The following is a 24,091-nucleotide window of genomic DNA, read 5'->3' on the forward strand; positions in this document are numbered from 1 at the left end:
AATAAGATTTTAGCAATCTTGCAAAGGTAGTTACCTAAAAGAATGCCAAAAGGAAAGAAATCCATTTTCCAATTCTAAAATAGAAATAATAAATATGCATGATACAACAAGAAGTTCCACTATTTGTGTATAATTATAGTGACCAATAAAAAAGGATGATAAATAAGAAATGTCTAATTGTAGTTGATGATGACTTTCTATATACTTACTATTTGCAATTAAAATAAATGAAAAAGAAACTTTTTTTTAAATGAGTGTATATTCTCTAAGGGCTAGAATAAAAGTAAAATGGGAAAAATTAATTAATAATAGAGGTCCAAAAGTCAGAATTTCAGAGTGCAAATTTAGCCCTAATACAGTGGTACTCCAACTGTGGTCCAGATCAAGAGTATTAGCATAATCTGGAAGCTTATTTAAATGCAAATTCTTGAGATCCAGCCCAAACCTGCTGAATTGGAAACTCTGCAGTGGTGCTGAGCAATCTGTGTTTTAAGGAGCCTTCTGAGTGATTCTGGTACTCACTAATGTTTAAGAACCATTGCTCTAGCACTTACCACTTGGAGGACCTTTGAGTCTTGGTTTTCTCATCAGTAAAATGGGGGAAAGTAGTGGTCTGTTTCTCAAAGAGTTTTTAAGAAGATAAGAGAAGATGTTCAAATTCATGGAAGCCTTTGGAAGAGTGCTCAGCATACAAATAGTGGTCAATAAGCTTTAGCTCAGAAAAACCGTTGTGGGTCAAAGGGAACAATACTGGTTAAATGACTGGTTTTTCTGTGTGGTTTGGCGTAATGTTATAGTTCTTTTCTGAACACAATGTTATTTTGCATATATTATGTCATTTTGTCCTCGAGAAATGTCTTTGAGTCAAGACAGAAATTCTAATCCTCTATTCTACACCAAACAAATATTCATTTATTATCTTCCTCCATCTGCTGACCTTGTGCTGGGTGCTGGGCCAGGAACTAAACAAGATAGGCCCCTGCCCTCAGAAATGACATTCTCATTTAGTTCAACTCAACCAGAGACACATAGTTCCTCATGAGATTTACAAGAACAGTGAAAAGACTTGAGAATACAGAGTCTATGGCCATATTTCCCAAGACTGTGATTCGTTAGGACTTGGTTGAAGCCCTGACATCTGAATTTTTTTTCAGTACTGAATATTAATCCCATGGGTGCTTTACCTCTGAGTTACACCCTAAAATTTGAATTTTTGATAGTTGATATGGATATTGACATTCCCAGAAAAACAGAAATGATGGTAAATAGCCTACCGAAGACATGTATTAATTCTACAAATTTTAAAAAACAGTTCAAATCTCATCATAGGAGAAACTCAGACAATGTGGAAGTAAAGACCTTTCTTAGCCAAAGGGATTTCTATTTGGCTGATATCTGTGCCTGACATCTCAGTGGTTGAAAAACAAAACAAAACAAAATAAAACTAAGATTTATTTCTTGATCCAACTATATGTGCATTTTAGGGTCAAGAATGTGGTTTGTATGTTACTTAATCAGGGTCTTACATTTGTATAGGGATCACCTTTTGAATAGTAGTTATTGTGATAGAAGGAAAATAAAACTTCAAGGACTTTGCACCAACAATTAAATGTGTGGGTAGGAAGCAATGTATGTTTTTTTCCTTTAGCAAATCATTTTCCAGAATTAGTCACATCATCCCACTTACTTCACAGGAGCTAAGAAATACAAAAGATCATGTGTCCAGAAGTAGGGAAAAATCAGAAGAAGGGCAATAATCATTATCCTGAACTCATTTTATAGATAATGAAAATGTTTTGATGATAAATGTCTTCCACAAAATAATAGTCTGGAAGTACCTCATGGAAGATTCATTCATTCATTTTTCTGATGGAATTCATTACAAATGAGAACAGAATTCCAGCCCCTTCCTCAAGTGCATTTTGGGATCCAGAACTAATTCAATGCATTTGCTTTTTCGTAAGCCCTGATTTAGGTGCTGAGGATTCAGAGATAAATGAGACATCAATCTTGTCTGTGAAGATCCCATACTCTACTTGGGGAAACCATCACTGTAGAATTAATATAAAACACCTCAAACTATGATAAGAAGTTTGCAAGAGGGAAGAGCATATGAAGTAAATGGAATCCAGTCACAGAAGGGGAAATTAATTCTGTAAGGTGGGTAAGAGAGGTTCACAGATAGACAATGTTTGAGATGAAACTGAAGGAGTAGGCTGAGTTTTGATAGTCAGAAATAGGCAGAAGGACACTCCCAGAAGAATTGATAGAATGGACATACTGCTAAGGAGAACATTTGTGGAATTTTTAAGGAGCTCAGAATAGTTTGTCCATGAGATCAAGAGAATCCAAAGCTTTTAAAATGCTTTTGAAATTACAGTGAGGGCTTAAAATGGCATGTCAATGAGTTTTTCTTTTGGCTCTCTTAACTTGAAATATGGTTCAGGTTTTTGAGAAAAGTAATATTTCAGTTTTTTTTAATTAAGGCAATATGGAAAGAATGGAGACAAAAAGAAGAATAAAAAGATGACTACAGGTTAGATCAAGTAATCAGAGAAAAGTAGCTCTGGATATTGCCTAGTTATCCTAACATCCTAACATCACAATTAATTTTCTAAGATGGAAATTAATATCAACCAGTCAGACTGTGACCATGTTAGAGACGTAATGGGCTAATTCAGCTGGCAGCTGCACAAACATGGGAGGTCAAATATAACTAAACACGAGGTTAAAAGAGGGCAGCTCATTTGGTCTAAACTATCCAGGAGTTCATTAGAATGTTCCAAGCTTCCTCCACATTTGATTATTAAAACCAGACAACATCCAGACCGGAAGGGTCTTCAGGGGCCCCTTTGACAAAACCCATCATTGGCAGATGGAAATCAAGTGGTATATAAATGGAGAACCACATCACACAGGTCTCAGTATGCCCAGTTCTAAAACCAATTCCAGTAGTGACTGGATGAGGGGCTGTGATTTGTTTACAGCAGAGGTCCTTTGGATGTGGTTAGCCCCCAGTCACAGAGCATCTGCTTCCCAAGACCAATGAGGCTGTCACTATTTGCTTCTGTGAAAAGTCGTTTACAGGATTCTCGAGGGAATCTTCACATTTCTCTGGGTATGTGTGGGGAAGAGAGTGTGTGCTTCGAGAAGCTCAAAGAAGAGTCTTGATGGGTAATGATTGTATAAAATCCTTAATATTTGCATATACAGTCACTTCTTGATTATTCTATAATGGATTATCTAATTTTTAGATCACCCATGTTCTCTGTTTCTATTTTATAAATGCAGTTTCAACAGAGAGGAAAAGAGATACATTTTTTTTTTTTTTGCAGTGAAATCTTCAATTTGTTTGAAGTTATCATATTATGTGAAATAGAATCTTTGGATATATCAATATCTAGACCTCTCTTTTAAAAAGATCTAATAGAAGCTGTATGCTTCCTCATTTTCACTGAAATGGGAAACCAAGATATAAAAAACATATTTTTATGAAATACATATGTAGTTTGACATTTCTAAAAAATCATATAATCAAGGTTATAGCTCACATCATATGGTCTAGTAACTAGAATAAAGGGAAAATTTAACATGCAGACATTATCTCTAATCCATTGAATGACTGAGACATTTCATAGTAAGGGCTAAAACTGTAGTGGACTCTAAGAGGCACCCTCTTTCCTTCCATACTGGTCTATCTTAGGCAACTTCATTCATGGCCATGGCTTCAATTACCCCACCTGAATGCAGGTGATTTACAAATTCTCCCTTTTGAGCATCAGAAGTAATTTGCTTGTTGTGGGGAAATAAGGTCAAATCTAATATTTAAAATAAGATTTTTGAGTGTCTTCATCCTGTAAGGAAATACAGGGGAACCTTCAGCAGCCAAAAGTCTGACAACTATCTCACTTCATTTTCTTCAAAATCAGGTAAAATCTGAAAAATTCTTTGAGGTATGCAAGGGAGGACAGAGTCCTAGGAAACTCAATTTGAGAGGTCTAGTGAAACAAAGTAGAGAGGGAGAGGATGGACCTCCTCCTGGTCAGCAGCCTTCAAAGGGGCTAGTGAAAGGAGGGCTGATATGCATTTGAAAGCACACACAGTATTTGTCAAATAAAATGTTATGACTCTGTCGTTTGAAGAATTTTTCTTTGTCTAGCAAGTTTCATGATGTGTAACTCTGTGTGTTATGGGGATTGATATTCTTCATTATTTTCCAACTGCCCCCTTGGCATCTCCACTTAGATACACTCCAAAGCCATCCATCACATCCAAAACCAAAGTCATGAACTTTCTTCAAAAGCCTACTTTTAGTCTTCTATTGCAGTGAATAATGACTCCATATATCTCTCTAATCAAGCCAGAAATCTGAACAGTTTTCTCTCTTCTTCATCCTCCCCCATTCAATCCATGACCATGACCTATTAATAGATGGGCCTTTCCCTCAGCCGAGGCTTGAAATCATTTAAGCATTTCCCATTGCTGTAATTTTGCAGAACAAAGTCTGACTTGGACTTCACAAGGCTGGATGTGGCCTATTGTACCCTTTATCTTGCCCCTCTGTCTGAGGCCCCCAATTCCACATGGCTTTCTCCCCATCCTTCCAACACAGGCTGACAGAGTGTGCTCTGCAGTGTCTTTCCATACATGTTCCTCCCTCTCTTAAAAGACTTTTCCATGTGTAGAGAAGTCCTCTGACTCAGAACTTCATAAATACAGCATCACTTATTGACAATAACTGAAGTATACTTTGAAAAGAGAGCTAACTGTAGCAGTTTAATAGGTAGTTAATATGAGAATGAATAGAACATATATAGCTGTATTTTTCCTCACTATCAATAACATATAAAAATCCCTCATCCACTGAAATGTTCCTCGTTGTGGTTTTGAGAGAATGTAGCTTTATGTTTTATACACAAAGAGTGAAATGTGCAATTTATCATCCTATTTGCAAAGGCTTTCAGAAGTGGTTTGGTTTCATAATATGACACTCATGGGAAAGATGATGGCACAATGGAGCCTTACAGTCCCCAACAACTGAAGGAGATGGGAAGCAAGAAGATTCGTAGTGCCCTGCCACTGTTTGACTTTGGATCTGGCTGTCTTTGAGGACCTTGACATGCCTGTGTTTTCCCCTAGTCTAGGAGGCCTCCATCTTGACAAGGTTAATTTTGGCAACCAGAATACTTTTTAGGAATGTAAAGTCCCAAAATAGGAGTATTATTGAAGGAGCTGGACACCTTCTCCAAACTTAATGGCATCTTTTCAAAAACAACAAAAATCAAATATACAGATGTGATGCAAAGACTATGATGAAGAAAATATTACAGGATGAAATTCACCACTGGAAGTTCAAATCTAAATGGCATATAAAGGATGTGTGTGTGTGTGTGTATGTGTGTGTGTGTGTGTTCACTCGCATGTGTGCATGCTGCCACCCCCATAAAATTAGAGCAAATATGCCTGGCTTCTATCCATAATACCCCTACCACTCCATCTCCCTATTACCTAGTCTTGCTTTCTCTGATGTTAAGACCAAGCTAAGCCTCTGCTCTGATTGGCAAGAGATTTTTTTTACAACATCTTCTTAGTATGGGAAAGCCTTTTCCCTGGTGTGACTAAGGGAAATGTCTTCGTCTCACCCTAGTGCTATCCCTCACTATTCTATAACTGTCTATACCTCATGTCACGCCCTCCACGTACATGCCTGCACTGGCAAGACTTTGAACACAACTAATAATTCTTAGTCTCTCCATGTACAATTGCTCTCTGTCATGACTCAAGCGCAGAGTCTCACGAATTAGGTTTTTGAATAATGGTTTCTGCAGAGATTTCTACAATAGTAGCAGTTTAAAAGCTGAGTTTTCATTTAATAAGTCCTTTAAAATTCTGTTTGAGGTTCTATGACCAGGGAAATGCTCCTCTCTCTCGTTGCAAATTTTCTGGGTTCTGGAGCTTTGAGCAACACAAATCTATGAGAAAGTTTTATTACAAACTATAGCATTTGAAATGAGGTATAACTTTTTTGTTTGTTTATTCCCAAATCAAACTCCCCAAATACCTAGAATCATGCATTTTTATAATCCTTTGTTTCTAACATATTTATTCTCTATTCTCCAACCAAACTAAGCTAGAATTGTGCTTTTCTTTTTAACCATTCATGCCCAAATATGAACACTGTAGAGAGTTTTTCACTGCAGTGACTGGGTTTTATGGTATTGGAGAATCCACCACTTACCAGGCAGCTGTGTTTCCACCTACGTCAAGGGTGATTCATAACAGCAGGGCTGGTGTCCCTGCCCTGTCGGTGGCACAGATGACTAGTTAATCAGGAATTTCTGAAAAAAGGTAGTTTAACATTATCTGTGAATTTTGTTTACCCTTTCCTAACTCTGTTTCTTGGCACAGATTCCTTAAACCTAATTCTTTTGTGTGTGTGTGTGTGTGTGTGTGTGTGACGGGACATCTGGTAATAAAGGTAATAAAGAAGGGACTGGAAAATGCACTCGTCGTATTTGCTCTCTCCCCAAAGCCATTTGTTCACATTAAAGTTTAAGATGTATAATGCCATGTTGAAAGAAGCAAAGCCTTTTTTGGCCATAGAATTATGAAGATAGACATAAAGAATCCATTGCTTCTCTTTCTATAGAGAGCATTAGCAAATGATTCCCCTTGATTTTTTTTTTTTTTTTTTTTTTTGTAAGCTTCTCTGGTGAAATCTGTTTGTGGTTAGACTCTGTGCCAATATGAATGGACAACTTCCTAAACAAGATAAAAGCTTTATGATAGAAAATCAGGAAGAAACTCAACTAACAACCTGAGGATAGCCCTGGGAGCACTCTGGTCCCAGAAACTAATTATCAACTTTGGCTTTGTAGTCATGACTGAAACTTACAAACTGAGACCATTTGCCAAAGTCTCAGAATATCTACAGAAGAATCCTAAGAGGATGACCTCACTAGAAGCTTGGTGCTTCTGCATGAAGCCCTCTGTGTTTTCTTAAAATCACTAACTCAAGTCAGAGGGAAAATAGACACCAAGACTTCAAGCCTTGTTCAGCTCAAACAGCCACAAGGGACTTTTTGTACTTTGTGTCTAATAAGCTTTGCTCTGAAATCTTTGGTCATGGCTGTGCCAAATCCTGCTCATGCCATATGTCATACACAGCAATTTCATTAGGTAATCAGCTCTATGTTCCCTTAATGTACCTCCCTAATCTCCAGTCAGTGACACTGCCCTTAGATAATGTCTCAGCTTTCATATTTGCAGAAAAAAATCCTCTGTTCCGACAGCAGATGATTCATTTAATTCTAGCAACTGGCTATTATAGCTGCATAAACACATCTCTCTGGGCTTCCAATGAAGCACAGCCTACATTTGCCACTTACTGATTTTTTTTTCAGGATAGAAAAGGATAACCCTAAAAAGGGATAAAAGAGGACTAATGACTTTATATAAATAAGTAAATGGATGATAGGGTATATATGTGCAGGGGCGCACACACACACACATATATTCAGAGAGGTATTAACAGGAAAGTTATCCCTCTGCTCATGATGATGAGGTTACAAAATAAAGAAATTGGAAACAAGTAAACATATTTGGGACAGACTGGTAGCAGAGAGAGCTCAGACATGAAGCCACTGGCCCATAATGTACTTATCCAGCTGGAAGTCCAACCTCCCTTCATCGGGTGTCAGGGCTCCTCTACCTCCTTGTCAGTACTGAACCCAGTCAGCCACCAGCTCTTTCTGTGACCAGTGCCTCATCACAGATTGTAACATGAAGTTCGGTGTGGGTTTTGTGTTCCCCTGAGTTTATTCAGGTGTAAGTATAAAACTGATGGCAGTTGGAGAAGGTCAACATTACATATTCATTTTATTTTAAATAATTGATGATGTTTCCTGTTTCTGCTTACATTAATTGCTCTCAGGTGTTAGAAAATGGCTCAGTGAGCTGCCTTTTAATGTGTTTCTTTAGAAAGACAGTGTGGCTGCTCTTTGGAATACTAAAAGCAGCATGTACTGCGCAGGACTTTCTAACTAGAGGTTAATAAAAGTAAATTGAACATATGCAATGATGCTCTCTACCATGTGGAGGAGAAGAATGAATCTAACTATACACCCAGGATGTGAGCAATGTTTTTATCCAATGCCAGAATAAAACTCACGTGTACGCAGATTCTCCTGGTTGGAGGTGGCTATGGAAACAAATTTGATGTTTTCTGAGGGAGTGACACTAATAATGAAGTATGAAACACCAAGTCATTTCCATGAGAAGTCCACAGGATGATACTTTCTATCACATATACCTACAAGGTTTTTGTTTTTCAAAGAATACAAAGTCTTACAAACCCAAAGGATGTTATTATAAAAAAATCAAACTGATCATACATGTGGAGGAGTCAGGTTCCTGCAACAAGATTGAATCTGCTGCTTTTTAAAATACTAATTATCTCACCTATAGCCATATATAAAAATAGCTGTCATTTTTCTTTTGTTTAAACATTGTTTTTAGGAAGAAGTTGAGCAAACAATGCAGCTCCATTTGCACAGTCTGCATTGGTGTTTCTATAAAGTATACTTGTGATGCATATTTACTTAAAGAAGATCAAGAAACTTCTAAAATACTTTTCTGTAATGTATGCTTCCAGAGTGGGACATTCTAATCAAATTCAAATCAAGTCAACTCCAGAGTCAAACTGAATCTTAGAAGCACAGTGATTGGCTTTCCAGAAAGGGCTGGTGGCTTTGGGGAATGTCCTAGGGGAAGCAGCTGTACTGGGGTGTCATCAGCCAAATATGAAATGTCTGATGGCTGTGTCTGGCTCTAGCAGTCCCAAACCCCATTACAAAGGGAGGACTCTGGGGAAATCCGTCTTCCTCTTGTTTCTCTCCCCAGTCTGTATGTCACAGAGAAGGAAGAATAAGAGAGTCACATAGAACATTTAAATTTAAGGTTTACACTTTTTTAAGTTTTTAAGAAGACAGCAAAAATAACCAAAAGAGCTTTATTCTGAGTCCAAATTTTGATTGATAGAAAGCCAAATATTTTTTAACCATTGTAAACCACAAACCAATTATTAACTTTGTGAAGTTAATATACAGTTCTTTATATTATATTGACCTACACAACTGTTTACATGTGCACAAAATGCATGTGCTCATTCAGAGCTACTATTAGGTATGTGGTGATGTACAGATACACACACACACACACACACACACACACACACACACACGTCAAGTCAACACACCAGCTGTTCGGCATTATTTACAATATATTGGCATCACTGCTGACCTAAAGAGCTGAAGAAAATAACAGGCCATATTTTCAGCTTAGTAAAATCCTGCAGTAGGGAGCCCTTTATGAACAATTACAAGCATTTGCTGGAAATACATTTGCTGATTTAACAAACTGGGTAGGACAAATGTTTAACATGCTGTCGTAATGATGTTCAGATGCTTTTCTTAGTATTCGTTGATCTGAGATAATGCGTTCTTGCCCAATCATGCTACAAAGAAACAGTGGAAATAAATAAATAAATAGATGTAATGTGATGCGCTCTCACAATAGCAGGGCTGCTGACTGCCCCTGACAGATGGAAAAAAAAAAAGTCAATATGATGTCTGAGACAGCCCAGGCTTGGCACTGCAGAATAAATTACATGATTCGCTGAATGCCTGGGCTTCGCTCAGACATACAAAAAAATTGGAAAGATAAAAGCTTGCATTGGCTTCAGATGATATTTACTGCTTGATGGATTTACTAGCAGCCCCAGTACAGTCGTACTGTATTGAATTATTGGCCTCTATTTAGCTGTGTGTCCGTCGGAGCTTGAGTGTCCATTTAAGCATAAGTGAGCTGGAGGCCCGCCAAGCCTCTCCGAGGCTCTGGGTACAGAGAAAGACAAGAGCTAATGGCCACCAGCTTGAATAACAGGGTGCTTGAGTACATTGGGGGAGGCAACAAAGCCCAGCTACAAAGTACTTCCTTATCAATATTAATGCCAAAATAAATATTAATGGAGGCTGCCCGGCATACAATTTTTGAATGTGCCTTGTTTTCTTTGTATTTTAACACAAATGGCTGGAAATGACTGTGTGATTTCTCTCTCTCTCTTTCTCTTTCACACTTTCTTTCTTGCTTTGAATCTAAGAAGGAATTTGGAAAAGACCATTAGCTTTACTTCTGCCCGTCATCACAGCGGCAGGGTTTCCATAAGGCAATGGAGGCAAATGAAATGCTGGCTTAAGAGGTATACGACTTCCAATAAAATATATTATTAGAATAGTAATGTACAGTACAACAGCTATTGTTATGGATTCATTATTGCGTGTGCTATGGCAGTTCAATTGAGAAGTAGCATTTCATTTATGAGAACATAGGAAAGCGCATTGTTATAGCTTCAAAAAGAAGGTGGATGTGTAGGGACGGTGGGGTGGGTATATAGAAATTCTCTCTACTTTCGACTTAATTTTGCTGTGAACCTAAAACTGTCCCCTCCAAAAAAAAAGCTTATTAATTAAATGAGAACACATGTACACACAAAAGGAGGTGTGGGTGGGTTAGTTCCTAGGACATCGCATTGAGCCATCTAGGGCCTGAAGTGCCAGTCACCTGTAAATTTGCATGACATGTGTACTGTGGAAATGGAAGGAAGGGTTATGGCCCAGATCTCTAGAATGAGATCCACAGTGAAAGTTCTCAGACATCTGTGTAAGGCAACTGCTTCCATTAGCAGCACAAAGAGACCAAATGTTCTGGGAAAATGCATACCAGGAGCATACCAGGTGAACAAGTGTGCAAGGATAGCTTCAATAGAGTCTCCTTGTTCTGGCAAGAACATTTACAGTTTGCAGGGTGAGAAAGCAGGTTGCAGCTGAACCACTGACCTTAGGTTGGCAGGCATGCAATCCTGGGCAAGTAAGTTAATTTCTTTTGTATCTATTCTCTAGCTTTCAAATAGTTGAAGATACCACTATAAAAGCAATTAACCACTTCAAAAGATAATGCATCAAGTAGAGCATGCGTGATTTGAAGGTGCATATGGTCTCAGCAACTTATACTTCAGCGAGCATTTATGCTCATTCTGTCTTTTTATTCTCTTCTCAATTCAGTGATGTGAGTCTTACTATGCCCATTTTATAGAATAGAAAAGTAAGGCACAATTATTTATAACCAGGTCACACAGACAGATCATAGATATGCTGAGACTAGACCCCACACCTCCCCTCTGTTTCTCCTCTGAGCTATAAAACTTGAGCAACAGTCATGATCCCCTCTTTGGCAAATAAGAGTAGGCTGTGACTCTGTGGACTCAGAGTGCATCCCAAACCTGCACTTGACTTCCTATGGAGACTCAGGTCTCCAAAGTCCCCTGTTCCTTGCTCTATTTCAGAAAAATATCTATGAGGGTGTCCTGGACGCAGCAGCGTTTGTATAGACCATCTGGGAAGCTCAAGTCCCATACATCTGGGATAAAAATCCCTTGGCTGGTTTTAGGCTGAGCAGGTAACCCAGGAGCTGAAGGGGTGGGAGATGCCAAAGTGAGGCTGCCTTTTTTCTGCTGGTTTCTGCTTTAGTGGACTGTTCACAAAAATAAACAAACATCTATTTCTCCCTGACCAGTGCTGCCACTAGACACTTACTTACATCCTTTCTTTGTATTGCCTTCTCAAAACAAAAGAATCCATAAGGCAAATGGAAATAATCACTGTAGTTCAGACATACAAAAATGGAGAGTAATTGTTATTTTCCTTTTGGGGCTTGACATATATCATCTCACTGCTTTGTCAGAATAGCCACAAAGTTACTGGTATTGTTTCCAGTTTTCACAGATAAATGAATTGAGGTTCCAAGAGGTTAAATCCTTGGTCAAGGTCACACAACTGGTTAATCAGTAAGCTCAGCTTCAAAGCCCAGATTTGGCTGGTTCCAAAGCCGAGGTTTCCCCAGCAGATGTGATGCTTTCCCTAGGACAGCCCTGAGAAGTATGACCAAATGATACAAGAGAGTAGGTAATATATTTTAGAAAGATTTCCATGAGAAAAAATTGTCAATGTTTTCTAATGATACTTTTAGAAAGAAAGAAAGTAAATACTATTATTTGTCATAACTCATTGATTGTTGTTGGTTTGGTGGCTTTTCTAATATATAGAAAGACCTTAGAATCAAACTAGCCAGGGTTCCAGGCCCAGCCCCACTGAGGACTAATATCATATTTTGCGAGAGTTATCAAACCTTCCAATGCCTCATTGTAATCAAACACAGGGAATAGGAAAAACAATTCTTTGCTTATAAGATTCTGTTAGGAACATTGAAATCATGTACAGTGTCTTAGTGCATAAGCCTGAATACTTGATGCCTATTATTAATGCTATCAATATAACAATGAGCACTACTGACTTCATAGCAGTATAACTGTGAGGAATCTGCCAAGTAATTTTATAAAATGAGCAGATTTGGATGGAAAGGGTGCTTTATGACTCTTACTAAGTACCCCAAATGATACTACTATTAGTGGCTAGAATAAACTGCAGATTATAAATAGGTCAGAGCTGCAAACACACATGGAGCAAAGATCTCCTTTCGGAGAAAAAAGCAAAAATGACTTTGAATTAGGCAGTGTTTGTAGCATCCACTTGTGGGTAGCTCTCTAAGGGCCACCTTGTCTCATGGTCAGGGTGACACAACTTGTGATTTCTGACTCTTATCACATCAGGACCCAGCAAGCAGGAGCTCTGTACAGGTGAAAAACATAGCACTGCCATGATATGAATCCAATCATGCAATCTAGCAACAACACGATTTCATGTAATATCAAAATGTATACATGACCTCTGCATGTAACGTGAGAAAACTAGTTTTAATGCTTTTTGAAATTAACATATGATTTTGGAGAGTCTGAAGATTTCTGTTACTAAGTGTGAGTGACCTTATAAAAGAGAACAAATTGAATCACTTTTAATAAACACCTTTAAAAAATAAAGCACTACATATAAGTCCCACGTTTTGACTTCTCAAAAATAGCAATACTCTACCTTAATCTCATGCTTTTATAAGTGTGTCATTCGTGGATATATTTATCCATTAGCTTAGAACTTTCTGCTTTTATATGAGTGCTTACATGAAAGTTGATTGAGGCTTTTCATCAGTATGTGTGATGAATGTCAAATCAAATATACTATCACTTACTAACAGTCACTCATACAGACTACAGCCCAGTTGAAATCTACCCATAATTAGAGTCAACCTTAGGTGTGCTAATGGGATCCAGGTTAATGGGAACTACTAATTATTATTCTTTGAGATAGACCCTGCCAACTGTTTGGCTTCTAGTTGAGGCAAAGATAAGTCCTAGAAAAAGGAGGCCATCCAAGCTAGTCCCTCATTATGTACACATACAGTTTCAGACTCCAAGATACATGTCAGTTAGGGATGCTCTGGTTTGTGAGAAATGCTCAAAACATTTTTAAAAAACTTTTATGGTATGAATATTTAAAATATGTACATAGAAAGAAGTGTAGTTATTGGTTAGAACACAAAGAGTGAGAAAGGATGGCTAACCTTAAGACTGAAGTGATTAATAGGAAAGTTCCCTTGGGATCAATCAATACCAGGCCACTATTCTCTGGTATATTTATTAACAACCTGGAAGAAGGATGAGGTGAGAAGAGGCTGAATCTGTCGATGACAAAATTGAAAGATTAAGGAAGATAGTGAACTACTGCAGAAATATAATCTGAGCAAGCCACATATTAAACTAAGATAAATAAGGAAGGAAGGAAAGAAGGAACCTGGATATACTAGAGTGTCTCCCCCAAAAAAAGAAAAATAAATATTAAAGTTATTGTGTATTATTAAGAAAGACCCTTTTCTAAATATTCAAGAGCAGACTAAGTCTGATTAAGGACTCCGAGAAGTGCTATGAATAATTTTGTTCATAAATAACTAAACTAGTAGCTAACTAAACTAGTAGATATCCATTCTAGATTGGAGGAAAGTAAGTCAGCTTGAGCCATGTAGTGACCAGCCCATCACCTCTAGTCTTCAAGACCTCTTCCTTAACTTGTTCACCAAGTCAGATTTTCCTGAAACTTACATTTTACCTCTCCACTACTTTGTGCCTAAATGGGACACCTAGACCCAGACATAGCTAAAAGTCTCCAGAGAGGTATGTCAGCTATAACCTTTGCACACAAAAACACTTCTGTAAGATTTGGAACCAAGAGAATGGATGGATGACCTGCTTTCTGAAGGACCAAGCTAGGAAGGAAAGGACCAAGTATTAGGTCCAGTGAATGTAAAGTTGCCTTGGATTTTGAAAATTTGCTTTAAACTCCAAGTTGCTAGTGAATATGATGGTTTCCTGAATTGCTCATAGTCCCAGCAGAAGCATTTGCTAGCATATGGCAGGGTCACTTACCTCCTTTTTTAAATCCTAGTCATCACTGGATCTGGAAGCCACATTTTCCTCTTTATTCCACTTTGGACTCTGATGACCATTACCATAGGGATGGCTCCTACAGCAGCCCTGCAGGCTCTGATATCTCATAATTTAAGAGAATGTGAAAAAAAAATGGAAAGGGAAAGACTTAGCAATAAGCATCATTCTGGAATGAGCTGGAATGCCCACTATATAACATGAGATTTGCAGAGGGCCTCTGTGGCTTACTTGATTTTGCCCCACCTCCTTAGCTTCTGCAGTGTAGTGAGCCAGTGTTCTTCTCATGTGTTGGCATCCCAGAAAGCCTACTCTACCAGGGTTTCAACGCTTCCTGGAAAAGTCCTGTCATTTTATTGCATAGGAGCCCCAAAGAGTAATGCCCATAAAGACAGCCCTCTTTCTGGTTTCCTTACATGGTGGAGAGGGAAAGGAGGCAATCTCTCTCCAGTTTCTTCTTATAAAAGCCTTAATCTTATCATGGCTTTACTTTCATAAACTGATTCCCTGTAAAGGTCCCTTCTCCAAGTATCATCACATTGAAGGATCAGAGCTGTAAGATGTGAATCCTGGAGGGAGACAAGCATTGTCTGATTTATGAATTATAATATTCTTTATGTATATATAAACATACACACATATCCTTGTTAAAATTCTCCATGCAACAGTGGAAATTCACTATAAAGCAGGCCTTTATTGCATCCTGTTGAGAAAATTTTCCCTGAAGAACTAAAGGAATTTGTCAGGCGAGGAGCCCTGCGTGAGAGAGTGCCCGTTATAAGCATCTCAGGAGTGATGCTGTAGTTGTGAGGCTCCAACGTCAAAGACGCTTCTATGATCGTAAGTAAGGCATACGTATTGAAATAGGATACTATAAAGGGAAAAATCTTTCCCAGTAGAATCATTCATACTTAAGAAACTAATGAGATCATGCGCCAAAGATAATGAATCCATTAGTTGAAAGAGGAATCAAATTGTAAATCGATATCTTATATTTGTGCCGTTATATATAAATATTGAATGAAATATGTATAGAAAATACTTCATCTTTTCACCCATGTGTCCAACTGAACCATTTCCAAAGTAAATAAAAAATCTCATTGAAATTGTTTCTAGTTTTCATGATCTCACTGGGAAGAGAAAGGATTTTCTTCAATAGTCTGTTGTAACTCTGTCATTATGCTGTAGTGAGGTAATTTGCTAAAACAGCTGCCTCTAATGAGTAAACCTTTCCATCTGGCACATCCAATATAGACACAAACAACCTCATCAGTTTTTTTTTTTTTAAAAAGTAAAAAAGAACTCTATTTCATGAACAAGAAGAATTCTATTTCCTGAAGTGTCTCTTAAACAGGCTAAAATGCATTTGGAGGCAATGGCCACCTCTGTTGCTCTTTGAGGAGTCATCGGGCCTCTTCCCAGGCTAACAGCCCACAAAGGTGGCCCCAAGATTTGGCCATGCTCTCAATGCATTGCTTATAGATGAATTACAGAAAGATTCAGCACACATTTATAGCAGAAACATCCATCATAAAACATACCAGACAAATGGAATGCTGTTGTACCATATTAACTTGACACTGGAATGACTAAATAGGGTTTTTGTAATAGTCGTAGTTTTTCACTTCTCTTTCATTCTGAGAAATTATTGGTTCATGACTATAAAATGTCATGTTCCAATTAGAAATCCTTGATACTTCACACTGCACTTTTAAATAACAAGATATTTAAAGAAAATATCTTTGGGATGGTTGGTGGGAAACCACATAGTACTGTAAACTCCTAAACTGCTAATTTATTTGGGGTGAAATTTTGTAAAATATTAACTACTTTCTTTTGCCAAGTATCTGTTACTACTTCTTTTACTATTTTTCAACAAATATGATATGGACTTAGGTGTGAGTGACCAAATTACCTATTTTATCTTATATTTAACTATAGAAATTTTGGCTTCTGGCAGATAAACATAGTTTAAATCAAGGTTTGTTTGTTTGTTTTTTTCATGATGCTGACTTATTTAGTATTAGCTTTAGAAATCTAGTCATTGCTGTTTCTCAAATTCCTCATACTGTATGTTTCCTAGGTTACAATTAAATCTAGACATGTAAAATTGTTTCTTAAAAAGAAGTCAGAAGGTTTAGGTTAAAGCCAGGTTTCATAACTTTACTGAAATGTTGCCTAGTGGAAGCTAAATAAATGCTCATTAAAATGGAAGCCAGAGAGGTAAATATGTCAGGGATTCTCAATCTAAGTGCTGCCACTCTTGTTAACAGATCAGTAAGAGACAGGTGATGTAGGCACAGTCTTAGCATGCCTGAGCCTGTGCCAGAAGGTTTTCAGCCCTTTTGAGGAGGTAATACCAGGAGCTTTAATTGACTACAGGGCATAATGTAAAATTAATGTGCATCATGTCAAGGTTATGACAAGGCATTGTTGTCTAGAAGAGAATACTGTTTGCCCCCACCCTCCAAACACTTGCACATTCCGTGATAATACATTATTGAGAAGCAAATTTCTTTGTCACTGTCAATAGTGGTGAGCTGGTAGAGGATACTTTTCAGCAATAACTACTCAGGAGTAAGTTAACAGTCTTCTAAAACTCAATTTGAAAACAAATAACATACATCGTTTATTCTTAAAACAGAAATAGGTCTTATATTATCTGACATTAATGCTATAAAAGGAAATTCATGCAGAACATTTGTTCAGCAACTATCATGTTCATTGCATCATCTCCAGTAGATGGTAAAGAAATGGTACTTGTCTTCTCAGGATTCAAGTTGTCAATTAATAAATCTCAAACTCTGATTCTGCAGGTCTTTGACAGCTCAAAAATCTGTATTTTAATCAAGACTACAGCCCCCCATATAGTTCAAAAATAAACAGCTAGTGATGAATTATGAATTCTACCTGATAATGTTGGGAAAGCTCACCATCAATAGTATACCCCACATGGCCTGATCCTATGACTCTTCTGATGGTTCCTACCTTCTACCCAGCTCAGAGGTCAAGGGAAACTAGAAGTGTTCTTTTGGACAGAATATAGGATTGTTAAAATTTTTTGAGTAGAAGAGATTTTTTTAAAAATGGTAGTATTTCTTTTCTCCTTAAGAAGGATGGAAGGCTAGGGTGTGGCTCAATGGTAGAGTGTTATGAGTGATACATGCCATTAACATAGACCAGACATATCTGTTTGCTTCAACGATGTCATAATTTATTGAATAATAATAACTCAGAGTTTATACTTTTTTAATTATTATTTTTTATATTTATATTTTAGTTGTATTTGGACACAATATCTTTATTTTATTTATTTATTTTTATGTGGTGCTGAGAATCGAACCCAGGCCTTGCACATGCCAGGTGAGCGCCCTACTGCTGAGCCACAATTCCAGCCCCTAGAAGTTACACTTTTTTGGTTGCTATTCACCAATACTTGTGGGTCACCTGGTAGGCACAGGTGAAGTTATCACAAGTTCTTTTATTCCATTCCAATCTTAATTTCTAACATCTATAACATGTCACACATTACACTTTATGTGTGTGTGTGTGTGTGTGTGTGTGTGTGTGTGTTGAAGAAGGCTAAGAAAGGATTAAGGTGACCATAGGCCACAAAGGTTTAGGAGACTGAGCAAAGGTAGAGAGCAAAATACAAATGAAAGGATCACTGTAGGTGGTCAGATAGGATTATGCACCAGCCAGAGAACTAGTTCAGGGTGCAAACTATTAGAGAAAGGAAAATATTCTAAACCATGTTCTGAAACTAGGCAGTTTCAAAGTGGGCCACATGACTCAGTGAGACAGAGCTGAGCTGAAGCATGTGGGCAGAGAGTTGGAGGTTTGTCCCCTATTATTCTCAAGACACATTCACTGAATTTTCTGATGATAAGTTGAGGTGTTGATGCAATCAGTCTTGGGGTGCCCCTTCTTTTATGGGTCTTAAGTGCTTCATTTGGTGGTCTGTTATATTTGATAAGCACATGGGCCTGGTTTCTCTGATATGGCTTTGATATCTCCATGCATCCATGTGCTTCTGATTTAATTTGGTAAGTCTATGGGTGGTCATTTATATTAGAAAATTAATTTATTTATTAATTTTTACCTTATGATTGAACTAAACAAATGGTATTTGTTTTCTTGAACAGACAAGGTATAGAGTCATTCTATCTCAAAATGGAGTAACTTGTAGCAAACTACTGCTTTAAAATTGAAATAACCCAGTATTAGGCAAAGATTGAGAATTAATGTTCGATACATTGTGGAGTGACTCAGTAGGGCACAGCCTTCTTTCCACAGAGCATTTGACTAACATGCATAGGCTCTGAGTTTTATCTGCATTACCATACAAAAGAAAAAAGAAAGAAAGAAAAACAATCTCAGTGGTTCAGGAGGCTGAGACAGGAGGATTGCAAGTTCAAGGCCAACCTCAGCAACTTAAGTGAATCTCTAAGTAACTTAGCAAGACCACATCTCCAAATAAAAAAATAAAAAGTGCTGGGTATGTAACTCAGTGGCAAGGTGACTCAGTTTCAATCCACAGTACCAAAAACAAAAACAACAACAAAAACCCTAGAAGGATATAGACAAACCAAAGGGAAATAATATTTATTGAATAAATTTTAGAAGAATGTCATTAAATGAAAGAAAGCAGGTGTAAACATAAAATTATGGCAAAAGAGTTGATACAAAAGCCAGTTTCCAAACTAAAATTTTGTAGTTACAATGAAAACAAGGGAAAAATATATACCCTTTGATGTAATTTTAAATGTTGAAAGATTAAAGATGAATGTGGACTCCTTGTTACCTATGCAAATCTAAATAATTCTTCAAAAGAAAATTGATTTTAATTGTGTCCACATGTTCTCTACCTCTCTCTTTAGAAACTAATAATGCATAGTATTATATATGGATTAATCTTAATACTAGAGCTTTGTGAAGAAGATAGACCTCTAGGAATATGACATGTGAGAGTTTTCCTGGTGTTTATTTAGCTTCTTGAGAGAGTCACAGTAAAAGAAAGAGGCATAAACTGAGCTTAAATAAGTTTATGTATTAATAAGGAAATGTATTAATAAGGAAACGTAGGGATAATTTTACCAACTATTTCAGCTTGCCCCATTTACTGGGGTTAAGAGTTCAAATTATAGATATCTTGGGGAATCCCTACCAAGGTCATTCTACCTTGCTTCCATGGTATTTGTCTGCTTGGTCTACCATAACAAGATACCATAGACTAGCTAGCTTAAGCTACAGATATTTGTTGTTCTGAAGTCCATGGTCAAGATGGTGGCAGATGTGGTTTCTTCCTGGTCAATAGATGACCACTTTTCCACTGCATCCTTCTGTGATTGCTTGGAAAGAGAATAAACTCTTATATTTTTTCCTCTTTTTTATAAGGACACCCGTTTTATCAGGTTAGGGCTCTACACTTCTCATCTTATTAAACCTTAATCGCTTCCCTATAGAGCCTATTTCCAAAAACAGTCACATTTGGGGTTGTGGCTTCAATATGAATTTTGGCAGGACAAAATTCAGTCCATAGAAGGTTTAGGGAAGACTTAGGGTAAGACTGATTACATGTAGCCCATGAGTAACTTGTGCTTGTGCTAGAACAAGTTGGAAATGGCTGTGTACACTAAGGTGGGAAGTCAAAAAAAAAAAAATTGGAAGAAAACACAGACTCAATTTTGACCCCTAATTACTCTATTTGTCAGTTATAAGTTCACTTTAGGATATGATTTGTACTACCAAAAGTGGATTTGAAGAATCTAAAGAGAAATCTGGGACACTTGGGGATATCAATAATGACAAACAGGGCCCTCAGCAAAGACAATCAGAAGCCAATGTTCCAATATGGATAGTGAAAAACCACCCTGAAATATTCAACTTGCCTGTTGGATAGCCACTAAGTAATCTGGCATGCTAGACTTCGAGTTGAGATTCCATCAGATTCAAAATTCAGATAAGAACAGGGTCCAAAGCACCTGGTTTCTACCTGAAGTAAATATAGGAGTATCACAGTATGGGCAGAATCCACCTGGGATCCAAGCCAAGTACATGTACTTAGATCTTGGGGCACAGAGTGTGATCTCTAATGAAAATTAACCTAGTCCCCAAGAAGTCATGGGCCAGTAAAAGTCCTGGAGTCAGGACTCCCGTGATTTCCGTGGCTGGAGGCTCTTCAAGGAGAAGTAACTGGGTAAGATCCTTGATTGAGGATGTACTGTATAGACTTGAATCCTGGACGTATCTCTATCTCTTGCTGACTGTGTAACCTTAGGCGAGTTATTTAACTATGAATGCTTCATTTCCCTCATTTGTAAAATGTCCATAATTATATTGCCTATTTCAAATTGAGTGTGAGAATTAAATGAAAACATACACACAAACCTTATGAAAAATTCTTGAACCAAAACTGCTGAAAATATAAAGAATTTTTTGTGCTCTTTTAAAGACAGGAACTGAGAAACTTATTTGACAGGAAAACTTAAACTGAAAACAGGCTATGTAGAATCTTTATTTATCCTACTCAATGTTAATATTCATATTTTGATACAGAAATATGAAAATGTATTTGATTGCAGAGTGCTGCTTTAGATCCAGCTTCAAGTATAAGGTTATATTTGGTACTATGCCTTTCTAAAATAGGAAATGCAAAACTGACTCCAAGGGTTACAGATAAGGGATTGTTGACTTAGAACACTAACTAGCACTTAGCAATTCTGTTTAGGTATCATCTTTAAAAGACTCCATGTGACTAAGTTTCCACATATGTAAAAGGGTAGTCATGACCATATCTGCTTCATAGGCTTGAATTCAGAGTACAGAATCAGACCATAATAGACACAGAAGGAGATGTAAAGATGGTGTAGTCCAGTCATGCATTTTGCAGATATCAGAAACAGATTCTAAGCTTCTGGACATAAAGGAATAACAGGATCCAGATTTGTCGTCCCTCCTGAAATAAACGAAAATATACATAAAACAACAGTTTTCACTGTGAAATTAGTCCATGAAAAACAGTGACCCCAGGGGTATAGGAAACAAAAAAGGTGAACCCCACCGTTGTCATATCTTACTGCCTTGTCCGAATTTCCAGGCAGAAACCAACAGAATCCTTGAGTAGTGGAGGTAGAGCTCAGAGACCAAGGAGACCAATGTGGCTAAACTTGCAAGTCAGAGTATGAGATAGAAGAGGGATGCTATTCTGGACACCCGCAGAGGATTCCCTAGAGTATTTGGCTGAGAACTACCTACACATGTCCATGAAGGAATTCTATGAAGCTAAGAAAAAGTACATTCAAAACAGTGAGAGGGAAACATACCCAGAGTTAGACAGAACTGCGAGTGGTGCCTATTCCCATTAGCCAGATGGAAAAATCAAGGTGGGGAAAAATCAAGTTTTTAAGTAGAGTACACAAAAGGGTCTTTCCATAATAATAGACAATTTTTAGCCTTAGATGATGCACTAATATCGTCCTCACTAAAATGTCTTAAAAGTAATACCCCAAAGGCTGAAACTATTTCCAAGAAACTTTAAAAAGTCAAAAAAACAAAACAAACAAACAAAAACCACAAAGCAAAGCAAGCCAAACAAATTAAAACACTCAAGAATATGTGTAAGAATAAAAAATATCCAAGAACCAAGAGAATTAAAAATCACCAAGTATGATATCCAAACAAAAAGTATCAAACAGGAAAATATGACCCACAATAAGCAGCAGCAATAAAGACAAACTTTCCATTCTTCTGCTATGTGCCACTGTAAAACCTGGACATTGTATATAAAACAAACATAAGAAGATTCTAAGACAGAGAGAAGAAAGCAAGCCAGCTAGGGAACTCAGGATTCAAAGAACAATACTTGATGAATCCCATGGGTTTGCTTTTAGCCTCCTCTAAGATTTGGTGCTTAACAAGTTGGCAATTCAAAACAACATCTGTAGGAAAAAACATTCAAACAAAAGTCTGCTCTCTTTAACTAAAGGGCAATGAAAGCAGTAGCACAGAAAGATGGAAAACTTTTAGACAAAGGCAGCTCTACTCCATGCAGATACCAAAGAAAAAACTCAGTCCCACCCCTTCCATTCCAGTAAAGAGCCTAGACTTCCTCCTGTGTTAAGTCCCTAACAGTGTTGGGATGATGTCACAGGTCCAGAAGGGAGCCAGATCCATTATCACTGCCACCTAGGGACAAGCCCCCATTTCCCCAGAATGTCAATGGAGACCAGTAGGAAGCCAAATTGCCCACCTCCCACCCCAATGTTACATTGCCCCTTCCCCGGCCAGAGAGATATATAAGAAAAATACCTAAAGTGAAAATTTAATACTATACAGAATTTAATAACATAATTTGAAAAATTCAAGTTTCAAGTCAGAGTCATTCACACAAGAAAAATCTCAAAGAAAAAAAAAATACAAAGATGACAAATTCCAAGAATATAGAAAAGTTAAAATTGTCTGGCAAACAGTTTAAAGCAGTTTTGATAAATTTTTTTAAGACAAATTAGGAATATACTTGATACCAGTGAAAATACAGAATGCCTCACTCCCAAAATAGAAAGTTTCAACAAAGAAATAAGAGATATAAATAAAAACCATAAATTTTAGAACTGAAAAACCTAACATATCAAAGTCTAGTAAATGGGCTCAACAGCAGGATGGTGGGGGACATGAGAAAGAATCAGTAAATTAGAAGATAGAACTCTATAAAATGCACAGTCTGAACAAAAGACAGAAAAGATAATAAAAAATAAAAATGCTGGTTGGGGCTCAGTGGTAGAGGGCTTGCCTCACATGTGTGAGGCACTGGGTTCAATCCTCAGCTCCACATTAAAATAAATAAATAAAGATATTGTGTCCATCTACAAATATAAAGGTATATATATGAATCAAACTTTAATAACTTGTGAAATCAAAACAATAGAGTTAACATTCATGTCATTGAGTCCCAGATAGACAGGAGGGGGTAGAAGATGGTAAAGCTGAAAAAGTTCCCAAGGGAAAAATAACTGAAACTTAACGAGTTTAGCAAAATGCACACACACACACTGTTTCCAAAAATAAAGTGAACCCTAAACATGAAGAAAATCATTCTAAGAAGCATCAAAATTAAACTCATGAAAACTAAAGACAAGCAGTCAGAGAAAAATTTATACTTTATCTGTAGGCAACAGCACAAACTATAGAGACAAGGAGGAGGTAGCAGAATATTTTTCAAATGCTGAAGAAAAAAAAATCCTATAGTCCTAAAAAAAATTGTCTTCCTAAATCAAATCATTCCCAGAAGAAGGAAAACTTGTCACCAGCATACCTACCTAAAAGAATGACTAAAAAAAAATCCCTAAACAGAAAAGAAAGAATAGAAGATAGCTTGGACTATCTGAAAGAAAGAAAGAACAGAGTAAACAAAAACATGGGAAAACATAAGAGATTATGCTTCTACTCTTGAGTTTTATGAAACTTGCTTCAGGGTCAAAACCAAAACTGTAATGCTGCCCGACAGTTTCTAAATGCAGGTAGAAGAAATATTTAAGACAATTATAAGTGGAGAAGGGTAGAGGGCATAAAGGTAGGTGAGATTTCAATACTTCACTTAAAATGTAAAAATCACAATGCAGAAGACTGCAATAATATTACATATTT

The sequence above is a fragment of the Spermophilus citellus genome (assembly GCF_964194105.1).
Source record: "Spermophilus citellus genome assembly, chromosome: 1".
In the NCBI taxonomy this organism is placed as follows: Eukaryota; Metazoa; Chordata; class Mammalia; order Rodentia; family Sciuridae; genus Spermophilus; species Spermophilus citellus.